This window comes from Ursus americanus, chromosome X (assembly GCF_024610735.1).
Source record: "Ursus americanus isolate L20-20 chromosome X, mUrsAme1.1.p, whole genome shotgun sequence".
NCBI lineage: Eukaryota > Metazoa > Chordata > Mammalia > Carnivora > Ursidae > Ursus > Ursus americanus.
Genome location: NC_142164.1, coordinates 66,549,816 through 66,562,717, shown reverse-complemented (window position 1 = coordinate 66,562,717; position 12,902 = coordinate 66,549,816). Strand labels below are relative to the sequence as shown.

Here is a 12,902-nt window from a genome sequence, read left to right as displayed (position 1 = left end):
TCTTCTCTTGGGACTCCTATATTATGAATGTTACTACATTTGGTGGAGTCACTGAGTTCTCTAAGTCTATCCGTGTTTTTCGTAATTGTTCTTTTCTCTTTTGGCCAGCATGAGTACTTTCCATTACTTTGTCTTTTAAGTCATTAATTTATTCCTCTGCTTCTTCCAGCCTGCTGTTCATTCTGTCAAGCATGTTTCTAATTTCATTTATTGAGCCCTTTATCTCTGGTATGTTAAGGGTCTTATCTCTGTGTTAAGGGTCTCAGTCATGTCTTCCACTCTTCTGTCAAGTGAACTGAGTATCTTTATGATCATTAAATTCTCTGTCAGGCATGATACTTATATCTGTTTTCTTAGGTCTCTGGTCATGACCTTGTCCTGTTCTTTCATTGGGGATAAATCACTCTGTCTTCTCATTTTGTCTAATTCTCTCTGCCTGTTTCTATGTGTTAGGAACATCAGCTATTTTTCCTGTTGCAGGTAATGGCCTTATGAAGAACGGGTCCTGTGGTGCCCTTCCATATAGCGTCTCCTCTTCCACAGGGCCTGGTGCTTCCTGGAGTGTCTCCAGTGTGTGCTGTGTGTGCTCTGCTCTTTTTTCCTGGCCACTTTATCCTTAAGGCCAATTGTCTCAAGGCTCTCTTTGCATGTTATGAGCAGTGTTTTGTCCCTGGGCTGAATATCGTACATTTTAACTAGGTGTGCTCTGGTCAATTTTTTAAATGAGACCTGTTGCCAGTGCTGCTGGAACCAAGACTCTGCAAAATTCCTATATCAAGAGACTTGTAGGAAGGGGTTTGGTCCAGTCTTCATGGGGAGGGGGCCTGCCACGCTGACACTGAGGTAAGTGTGACTGGTAGGGGTGATTCCACTGGAGCATAAGGAGCAGGGGCTTGGTGTCCACAAGTTAGGTAACAAGTGTCAGCACTGCACTGGTTCTTGCAGGTGTCCCTGTGCTTATGCTGAGAGGTGGGGTAGTGAAATGGCACCTGCCAGTTACTTAGTTCCCAGAGGGATCTCTCCATGAATGCTGCCTCTCTGGAACACACTCTGAGATGAGTGAATAACCTTCCCACTGTGTACCCCAGGCACTCTTAAGATCACCTTTCCAACACTGAATGTCTGTGGGTCCTTTGCCTGCCTTCTCTCCAAGAGTAGTGCGATGCCCTCCAGGCTCTATCTCAGCCAAGCCTCCTGACTTAAATCTCCAGGCTTTAAATCCTGCTGGTTGCAAGAACTCACAAAATTCGGCCCCTCTTACTTTCCAAGCCAGTTGCTTTAGGGATTTTCCCCATGTGCTGTCCTGTGTGCTAGTCTGTCTCTCACCCTTTTCTGTGATTACAGCTCCCTCTCTATCACAGTGGGCACTGTTTGTCTGCCAAACCACGTCTCCACACTTTCTACCTTCTTCAATGTGGCCTTTTCTCTACCTTTAGTTATGGAATTTGTTCTGCCAGTTTTCAGTGCAATTTCTGGGGTATTTAGGATGATTAGATAGTTACCTAGTGGTATTCATCAGACAAGGTGACCCTAGGGTCTTCTGACTCTGCTGCTAATTTTCCAAACGAAAAACATTTTTGTCTTTTAGTCATTTTTCCATATGTTTAGGTGTGATTTTCTTTATATTTATCTTCATTGAGGTTCAAATATTCAAGTACTTGAATCTGTGACTTGATGTTTTTTTGTCACTTTTGAAATATTCCCAACTATTATCTCTCTAAATGTTATTCCTGCTTTATTATCTCTCTACTCTAAGGTTCAGTTACAATGTATCCCTTGTGTCTCTTATGTACTTATATTTTGTCATTTTTCTCTCTCTGCCACATTGTGTTTATTTTCTTCTGACTTATCTTCCAATTCATTGATTCTCTTTTTAGATTTGTCTAATCTATTAAACTCACCCACTGTATTCTTTTTTAAAATTTAAATTCAATTTAATGAACATATACTGTATTATTAGTTTCAGAGGTAGAATTTACTAATCCATCACTTGCATACAACATCCAGTGCTCATCACTTCAAGTGCCCTCCTTAATGCCCATCACCCAATTACCCTGTCTCCCCACCAACCACCCCTCCAGGAACCCTCAGTTTGTTTCCTAGAGTTAAGAGTCTCTTTTGCCTCTCTTTCTATTTTTGTCTTATTTTATTTTTCTTTCCCTTTCCCTACGTTCATCTGTTTTGTTTCTTAAATCCTACATATGAGTGAAATCATATGGCTTTTTTTCTCTGACTTTCTCTGATTTCTAGAATTTTCATTTTCTTTTTTTAAAAAAGATTTTACTTATTTATTTGAAAAAGAGAGAGTGCATGTGCAAGCAGGGGGTAGGGCAGAGTGGGAGGGTGAGTGAGAGGGAAAGAATCCCAAGCACACTTCATGCTGAGTGTGGAGCCCAATGCGGGGCTTAGTCCCACAACCCTGAGATTATGATTAGAGCCCACACCAAGAGTCAGATGCTTAACTGACTGAGCCACCCAGGTGCCCTTACATTTTGTTCTTTTTAAAAATAGTGTTCAGCTCTTTTCCAAACTTTACAATCAGTCTTTTCTCTTTTTTTGAACATATTAGCCACAATTACTTGAAATTCTTTATCTGGCAATTCAATTATCTCTATCCTTTAAGGTATGTTTTTTTTTTTTATTGTTTCTCTTAATTTTCTATTACTTTGCTTTGTTTGCTTGTATGCCTGATTAGTTTTGTTTGAGTGGCAGACAGTTTATATGATAAACTATATTAGAGGTGGTTTGAAGCATCAGGTTTGTTTTTTTTTATCCTCATGCAGAAAGAATTTATGTTCACTTCTGGTAGGTGGTTAGGGATACTAGTAATCCAATATCACCTTAGTCCAATCTGAGATTGAGAGAATTTGAAGCTGGCCATGTGAAGGCTGATTTACCTTTCCTTTTAGTATCTGTCCTTTCTCAGTTAGAACCCAACTTGTGAGGGGTTTTCTATAGTTCACCTCAGTGTTAGGGCCTGTATTCTAATTTTTGTTATTTTAGCTACATGAGTCTGTTAAAAGCTCTGCTGTCTCTCGGCTGACTCCTGTGATCAACCAATGACCTGAGGAGAGAAATAGTCTCTCTGAGGTTTGTTTGTTTGTTTCTTTGTTGTATCTTGGCTCCATAATACTTCATTGCCTTGTTAGATCTTGGATGACTTCAAATATATACTATTTATATTGTATCCAGTTTTTTGTTGTTGTTTTCAGCAGGAAATTTTGCCTGAATTACTTTATCTTCCATTATTAGAAGCAGAATGATTTTATCACTTCTTCAAGAAGCATTTATTGGTCATCTCATATCTATCAGGCACTATACAAAGCAGTGGAGCTATAACTGTTGAACTGGTTAGAGACGATCTTTGCCATCATGGAGCTTACAGTCACATGAACAGGCAAATATAATACAATGTGATAATGCAATGTTAAGGTTAATCTTTGGATGATCTGGAGTACTAAGTAGGAATACCTGACACGGGCTTTTGAAATCAATGAGCAGTTTCTGGACAAAGCATCTTCTGAGGTTGGATCTGAAAAATAAGTAAGAATTTTTGAGGACAGGACTGTTTAAGGCAGAAGGAGTAGCCTGTGCAAAGACCTGGAGGTGAGAGAGAACATGCCATATTTTAGGGAACTGAAAACTCAGTTTCCATAAACTACAGTTGTCAAGACAGTGTGGTACTGGCACAAGGATATGCATATAAATCAATGGAACAGAACTGATTGTTCAGAAACAACCCTCACATTTATGGGTGATTGATTTTTTTTTTTTTACAAATACACCAAGACAATTCATTGGGAGGAAAAATACTCTGCTCAACGAATGGTGCTGGGACATTTGGATATCCAAATGCAGAAAGATCAACTCAGACCCTTGCTGTACACTATACCCCCCAAATTAACTCAAAATGTACAATAGTGGGGTGCCTGGGTGGCTCAGTCAGTTAAGAGTCTGCCTTCAGGTTGAGTCGTGATCCCAGAGTCCTGGGATCGAGCCCTGCATCAGGGTCCTTGGATCATGATCCCAGGGTCCTGGATGGAGCTCCACATCCGGCTCCCTGCTCAGCAAGGAGCCTACTTCCTCTCCCTCTGGCCTGCTGCTCCCCCTGCTTGTGCTCACTCGCTCTCTCTGTCAAATCAGTAAGTAAAATCTTTAAAAAAAATGCTCTTTAAAAAATGTACAATAGTTTTATTTATTTTTGTTTTTTTAAGATTTTATTTCATTTGAGAGAGAGAAAGAGAGAGAGCAGGAGTCAGGGGGAGGAACAGAGGGAGTGGGAGAAGCAGACTCCCTGTGAGCAGGGAGTCAGATACTGGGCTGCATCCAGGACCCTGGGATCATGACCTGAGCCAAAGGCAGACGCTTACCCAACTGAGCCACCCAGGTGCCCCTCAAAATGTACAATAGTTTAAAATGTAAGTGCAAAACAATAAAACTTTTAGAAAATGGTATAGGAGAAAGTCTTCAAGACTCTGGGCTGGACAAGGATTTGTTAAATAAAACACCAAAACACAGTGCAAAAAATAGTAAAATTGATAAACTGGATCTCATTAAAATATAAAAACGTTTGTTTTAAAAAAACTAAAAATGAAATGAATGTAGCAGACAAGGAGAAAATATTTGCAAAACACACATTCAATAGAGAATTTTATCCAGAATTTTACAAAGGACTCTTGGAACACAATAATAAGGTAACCCAAACACAAAATGGTCGAGATATAAACAAATAGTTCAGAAGATATTAAAATTGCTAGATAAATACATGAAAAGATATTCAACATCCTTATCCATCAGGGAAATGCAAATTAAAACCACAATGGAGAAAATTACCACATGATCTCACTTATATGTGGAATCCAACAACAACAACAAAACCCAAGCTCATAGATGTAAGAACAGATTGGTGTTTGCCAGAGGTGGAGGGTGGAGGGTGGGCGTAATGGGTGAAGGAAGCCAAAAGGTACAATCTTTCAGTTATAAAATAAATGAGTCATGGGGATGTAATGTACAGCATGGTGACTATAGTTAATAATACTGTATTTCATATTTGAATGTTGATAAAAGAATAGATCTTAAAAGTTCTCATCACACAAAAAATTGTAACTATGGTGACAGTATTAACTAGACTTATTGTGGTGATCATTTCACAATATATACAAATATCAAATCATTATGTATAGCTGAAACTAATGTAATGTTTTATGTCAATTATACCTCAATAAAAATAATAAACATTGTTTTAGAACCACAATAGTGATACCATTTAACACTCACTACAGTGGCTATAGCGAAAAGGACAATAACACATGGAGATGTAGAGAAACGAAAACCCTCATTAATTGCTGGTTGGAATGTAAAATGGTTCAATTGTTTTTAGATAACAGTTTGGCACTTCCTCAGTAAATTAACATACAGTGACAACATGATCCAGTGATTCTTATCCTAGGTATATACCCAAGATAAATGAGAGCATATATGTTCACACAGAAACCTCTAAAGAAATGTTTATAGCAGCATTATTCATGATAGCCCAAAAGTGTAGTCAACCCAAATGTCTAATGGATAAATATAATGTGGTGTAATATTTTCTACAATCGAACGTCATTCAGTTATAAAAAGGAATGAAGTACAGATACGTGCTATAATATGAATGAACTTCAAAAATATTATACCAAGTGGAAGAAACCAGTCACAAAACACATAATGTATGATTCCATTTATATGCAGTACCTAGAATAGGAAGACCTGGTACCCAGTTTGGTTTCTGTGTCTCAAATGGAAATAATCACCTGGGTTTGGGGACAAACAAATACGTAGAGACAAAAATTAGATCAGTGAATACTTGTGCCAGTTGGATGGAATGGATTAAGTGAATATGGGCATGAGAGAGTTTATTGAGGGAACCTGTTGGAGGGATTAAAATATTTTAAAACTGATTTACCACAGTCAGGGTGGTGGCAGTGGAACTAGAAGAAAATAAATAATGCAGGAGATATTGTGGTTATAGAATTTGGTAAAGTTACCATAAATCATTGAATTGTACACCTAAAATGGGTGAATTCTATGGTATGCAAATTTAATCTAAGTAAAGCTGTTATTTTAAAAACTGGCACATGGAATATGGTCAACAAACGTGTAGGAGGTGGTTATTTCTGAGTGATATCTTTAGAGGAAGAGAATCTTCAAGACTGTTCATCTCAGTGACCATCAGAGTTATCTCTCATTAATCAGTGTGCCCAGGATCCCAACATAGATTCAACTCAATTAGAAGCTCTAGGGGTGGAAGTTTAGTCATGTGTTATTTTTTAAAAGCTCTGTGGGTGATTCTGGTGTGCACTGTTGGGTAAGAATCGGTGATTTATGGAATTGTGAATGGCTTGGTATGGTTAGAACTTAGAGTGCCTTTCGTGTCCAATAGCTTCTTGCACTAGAATGGGCATACAGGAAGCAAGGATCTTGGCCCAGCATGATCTCTCCATCTCATTCTTTCTGATAGAAATTTCCTAGATCGTACTTAGAATTTTTCCCCAGAATAGTAGGGTTAAAATATACTATACAGATTGTCAATTGCAGTGGTTATTAACCACAGGTTCTTAATGCACAGGATGCATTAGGGAACTTTTTCAAACGCACATGTCCCTGGCCACATTCAGACATACATCATCAGAACCTTTAGAATGGAAACATGAGCATATATTGTTCGGGAAAAGAAAAGGCTTCTTCATTCCATTTGAGGACTAATGCTCTAAAGGAAGGAATAAAGCAAAGAGTATAAACAAGAAAACAATTGTCTATCATCTCCCCTGTTATGGCTTATTTGGTCTTTATCATCTGTGATACTGGGACCAATTTTGAAGACCACTGGACCTGAAGCATGGGTGGTAGTGGATGCTTAATGAACATCTCTGTGGAATACCATTTGGGAAATCAACTTATAAACTCTGTATTTGGGGAGAGAGGGGTTTCAGTTGCTAGTTCCTAAGCTAGATGATAGTCCTGCGTGCTTGGAATAGCCAAGGAATGAAGGTGGTTCCCTGTCTCCTGTGGCTTCATGGAGATTTCCCTGCTGCTAGCTGCTGAAACAATTTTAAAATAATAGATTGCTGAGTAATCTTCTCTATGCATATCCACCTGTCAATGGGCCTGCACTTCAGAGATGAAGAGTAATTTTTATTGGAGAGATGACCTACAGCAGGGATCGAAACTAAACAGCCACAATGAAATTGATTTTCAAAAGGAGATTACTTCTGAATTTTATTTAGTGTTTTGTGGATCATTATTCTTGTTTTATCCTGCAACACCAATGGCCTACAAGGGCAACAAAATATTGAACATTAGTAGGGTTTTGGATCAATTCACAAGGCTCTGTGCCTAGAAGCACTGCATGCTTCTAAAGCACCTTTTGCTTGGGCTGGGGGAACTTTTGAGGGTTTATTATGGAAGGAAGATTCTTAACACTTGTCACAATCAGACTCAGGGAGAAGGAAGAGGAGCAGAGTTCAGGGGTTCTCTTGACTCAACCACCACTTCACTGAGTCCGTTTTATGTACAAGACACATTCTTAGTGGGGATTCTAGTTCTCAAAGCTGATTTAGCTAACAAAGACTCAACCAAGGAAGGGAAACCTCCTTTGTTTTTAATGACGTTAGATAAGTCTTTTTGGTGCAGTTTGTTTCTGCTTGAATTTCCAGCTGACATCTCAAATTCAATAAATCAAACTGAACTCATCTCCATTCTCCCCACCTCCCACCACACACACTGAATTTTACACAATTAAACCCTGGTTTCATTCTCTCATTCACTCAGGCATAAAACCTTGGAGGTTTTTTTTCTTTTAATTTAGCAATCAATTGCTAAGTTGATTCATACTTTGTGGAGTTGATCTATACTATTCATGATGTCTCTTGTATCACTGCCTTTCTTTTCAGTCCCACTGCTATCACTCTGGTTGTGTTTGGCTTACATGATCTTCATGGTTCCTCCCAACCAAGAAAATCTGTGATTCTACCCAAGATCCTTGTTACTTCACTCCTGCAGTGGTTATCCAGCTGAGAGTTGCTTTGTTCTCTACTCCATATGCATACCTCAATGAGATAATTTTTTTCTTCAAGTGTCACTTTGTCATGTCACCCCCTCCTCAATCTTTTATGTCTCTCACTGCCACTGTTCAAACTTTTTAAACTGGCATTTCAAGTTCCTCTGTAATCAGGCTTGAGATGCCCTGCCACTCTTCTTGCTACTCTCCATCTGAATCCTTTTCCATCCAGATTGGTCCATTCACAGACCTCTCACATTCTGAACGTTGTTTACCCATTCCTCAAAGTAGAATGTCCTTCCTTCCAACCTACCTCTTAAATTCCTTAAGGTCCTTCACAGGTCAACTTAAACCTTACACTTCAGTAAATTCTTCCTTATCCATCCGTCTCAACACTTTGCTATGTGCCTCATTTGGCACTGTGTTGTGTTGTGGGCGATTTTCACTTGGCTAATTAGCACCCTTCCTCAACTAGAGGGAAAGTTTGTTTGTTTAAGACTTTATTTATTTATTTGACAAAGACAGATACAGCGAGAGAGGGAACACAAGCAGGGGGAGTGGGAGAGGAAGAAGCAGGCTCCCAACGTAGAAGCCTGATGTGGGGCTCGATCCCAGGACCCCGGGATCACGCCCTGAGCCAAAGGCAGACGCTTAACAACTGAGCCACCCAGGCGCCCCACTAGAGGGAAAGTTTTGAAGGCAGAGACTGGGTCTTAGATTCTGTGGCTCCTACATCTATACTGATCTGTACTCTTTAATTGAAATGGAAAGTAAATCTTGATGGGCACCTGGGCAGCTTAGTCGGTTAAGCAGTTGCCTTCAACTCAGGTCATGATTCCAGGGTCCTGGGATCGAGTCCCGCATCGGGCTCCCTGCTTATCAGGGAGTCTTCTTCTCCTTCTACCCCTCCCCCCTGCTCGTGATCTCTCCCTCTCTCTCTCTTTCTCTCTCTCTCTCAAATGAATAAAATTTTTTAAAAAGTAAATCTTGATATTAAAACATTCTCCTTAATATTGGGCTCTAAAACACAGTTGTACACATTTTTTGAGGGGAATATCATGCTACCTTAGGATATGGTGATTTTTAATGGTGTCTGTCGCTAAGCCTTCTTTCCTTTTTTTTTAAATTTTTTTTATAATAATTTTTTATTATGTTATGTTAGTCACCATACAGTATATCCTAAGTTTTGGAGGCTTCTTTCCTTTTAGAGCCCTGCTTAAGGTCAAACACCCTCACCAAAAACATACTGGACTCTAGAGCCTCCACCCTCAATTTTTTTCCCTCCTTCAAATCTTTAAAAGCCTCTCACATAGCATTCATATTCCACTTTGACCTGCTGTGTACTTCTTGATTCCCTCAACCTAGCAAGTCCTTGCCTTTACAGTTCTTTTGTAATTAATTTCCCCCAAAGACTAGTAAAGTTACCTCAATTTCTTGACCTTTGTATTCTAACTGATTTGCCAGGTGGCTCCATACCCAAGTTTCCTTGAAAGTTGAAGGCCTTCCCCATCATGCGTCAGTGTTTCTGAACTTCTTTTTTTGTATTTTTCTCAAGATTTTATTTATTTGAGAGAGAGCACGGGATTGAGACAGCAGAATGAAGGGGAGCAGCAGAGGGAGAGGGAGAAGCAGACTCACCCCTGAGCAGGGAGCCTGATGCAGGGCTTAATCCCAGGACCCTGGGATATGACCTAAGCTGAAGGCAGCCGCTCAACCACCTGAGCCACCCAGGCACCCACCGCCCCCCCCCCCCCGCTTTTTTTTTAATTTTATCTTTTTTGTATTTTTAACAGCATCTCATTTAATGTATAACTATGGGTAAACACTTAAGGAAAGGCCTCTATATCTAGTATAACACCAAATATGCCAGTGTTGGAACGCTGGAATAATAAAGGCCTAAGGAACAATCAGGGTTGTGGTTAGGTGTGTGTATGTATGAGACAGAGAGAGAGAGAGAATAAGTGAGAATAGACTGATTGTGTATGCATTTAAGTATTAAACACTGGAATTCTGTCCACTGGGAGATGTATTATTTATCACAGCTGTGTAGGTAATTTAATTTTGCCTTTTGACATCATCCCAGTAAGAGCAATTTCAGTATTTTCTTCATTTCTAGTAGGACTCAAAGCATATGGTTTGTGACCTGAGGATAATGACATTATAAGATTATATTTACCAGCCATAGACAAGAGGTATATAGATTGAAGTTTGTGCCATTAAATTATTAAATTAAACAGATAATTGCTCTGTACCTACTATGTACCAAGAATTTCTATGAGAGATGTGATTCATAGTTAAAAACACCACCAAGTAGTACTGCTGTCTCATAAACTGCCCTCTCACCCTTTCAATTAACCTGTTTTCTCCTCAGGCCCTTTCTTTACTCAGTCACAAAGCCTTGCTTCCACCTGCTAAACCAAAGTACCTCATGCTTGTTTTGTTCTATTTTGGAGATTTGCATTGTCCTAGAAGTTGTGGAAAGAGTACTGGAATGAGTTCTGGCTCTTCACATAGCCAATTAGCATATTTCAGTGTCCTTTGCAAAATGGGAAAGGTAATACTTTCTCTGTCTCCTTCACAGTGTTTTTCTGAGGGTCAAATACAAATATATAGGAAAAATTTAAAGCTGTAGTTATTTCTTAGAGGACTTATCGATTAATGTCTCTCTGTCTCAGTTGTGTAGAATTTTTATTCTGATTGTTCCTTTATATATTCCATATAGTTGTCCTGTTGTCATAAATTCACAGGAATTAATGGTATGGCAATTCTTTAAGTTAAATGCCTTTATGTGTACTTCCTTTTTATATTTGCAAATTCTTTCTTTCAGCGAGGCCATGTCATAGTATGGTAGAAGAAAAACTAAATTGAAAATTAGGAGACGGGGTACTGGTCCCAGGTATGAGTCTATTCTCCCCTAGTTAAGTTGGGTCAACTTAGGTAGGTCACTTCACCTTTCTGGTTCTCAATTTCCTCATCTGTAAAGTGTTGGCAATTGAAGTCAATGACCAATAAGGTCTCATAATGGTAGCAGTTTTATCATCATAGCTAAATAAAAGCCCCATTGCTTTCCCCACCCCACCCCAGAATTTCTTACCTTGTCCCCCCCTTGAAAATCATTGGCCTAATAAATATAGTCCAAATGTTTTAGCTGGCCATTCAAGGCCCATGTCAATGTTGGTTTGGCAGCATTATCTACTGTTTATAATAGGAACCCCCAGTTATATATAAATTGGCTTTCTTACTGAATATTCCTACCTTCATTGTCACATGTGTCATCCCTCCTATTAAAATTATCTTTTGGGCAGTAGAATACTTATCATCTTTTAAGAACAAGCTTCAATTTCACACTTTTCTATGAAGCCCTTTCTGATTGCTTAGCCCTTAGTGATTTTTTTTCTATTTCATCTGAACTCAAATCAGTATTTATGACATGTCAGCCATTCTATGTGGCATTGTAAGAAATAGAAAGATTTTAAAAGTCCTTGACATTAGAAACAGGCTGAAATTGTGAATGAACATTCTGAGCAGAGGGAATGGCATGAGTGAAGACTTGGAGACAGTAGAGGGTAAAGGCTTATTAGAGCCCATGGACCTTACTTATTTGGTCTATATATTATCTTACAACAGTTCTTGTGATAGTATGCTACCATTTAATATAAAATTATGATTCAAATATAACACTGTATGTTAACTAAGTAAAATTAAAATAAAAACTTAAAAATAAAAATTATGGTTCGTTTGTCATTTTTTGGTCACTCAGCTTCCATCCTTTTCTTAATAGCACTGCATTTTCCTTTTGGAGTAGTCCCTCCCCATTATTGGATAGTTTGGATGGCATGATTAATCTTGGTGCCTTTATCCGACAATGAAAGCCGAAGAGATCAGGTCTTTCTTTTTACTACCCCAACAAAACTACAGTGGTGGCCATGTGATGTAAGGTCAACCAGCTTACATTCTCTTTTGAAATTGGCTTGGATTTGTATCCTATCAGTCTAGATCCTTTTACCCATAACTCCAGTTACCCTCTTGCAATTATTCTCAAGCCTCTTGACTCCTTATTTTCAGTTCTCCCCACCTTAACAGAACTTGCAAAACTGTAGTTGTTCCATTCTCCTCATTTACTGGAATACCTACAGATTGAACTCCATTTGCACCCATTTCTGTGTTCCTGTCTCCATAGAGGAAACGTGTTTCTTTGGTCCAAGACTAGTCCTTTCACCTGGGCTTTGGATAATCTCCCTTCATACTTTTTCATGGTCCTCTCTCTGTTAGTGATTTTCTTTCTCTCTTGTATCTTTGACCTCTCTCAAATGTTTTCTTCACAGCATGTACGTTTATATCTCATCTTGGTGGGGGAGCTTTCTTTGACCCATTGCTCTTGCATTTACTTTTTAAGTAATCTCTTAAGAAATATGCCTGTATATATTTAGTTTCCTCAGTGAATACCCATTGCTGTTGTGTTTATTTTTTAAAGTAACCTCTTAACTTTCTTTGATCCAATATGTTCCTAAAACTACCCTATTTCCCATTTATCTTGATAGTCAAACTTCTGAAAGGAATGGAATAAACTTGCTGTCTACAGTTTAACAACTCATTGATTCTTCCTATGGTTAGGTTTCTATGCTCCCCTCACCACTGAATCCTTTAGTGAACTTCCTATTGCAAAATTTAATGGAACTCTTTTGTTATAATCATATTTTACTTTTCTGTCATGTTTGATATTGCCCGATCCTTTATTTGCTTTTCAGTTGCTTTTTTAAAAAATGGATAACAAGTAAAGAAAGCCACTTAATGTTATGAATTTACTGGTGACAGAATAGACTTATTTCAATTATTAATATTCCTCAGTGAATATATTGAATGT

General features: G+C 38.6%; 1 protein-coding gene across 4 annotated transcripts in view; it reads left to right on the top strand.

The window, feature by feature from the left end:
* Positions 1 to 12,902, top strand: part of EDA (ectodysplasin A) — a 421,716-nt gene that overhangs the window by 28,283 nt on the left and 380,531 nt on the right. The gene's annotated exons all lie outside the window — the stretch shown is intronic.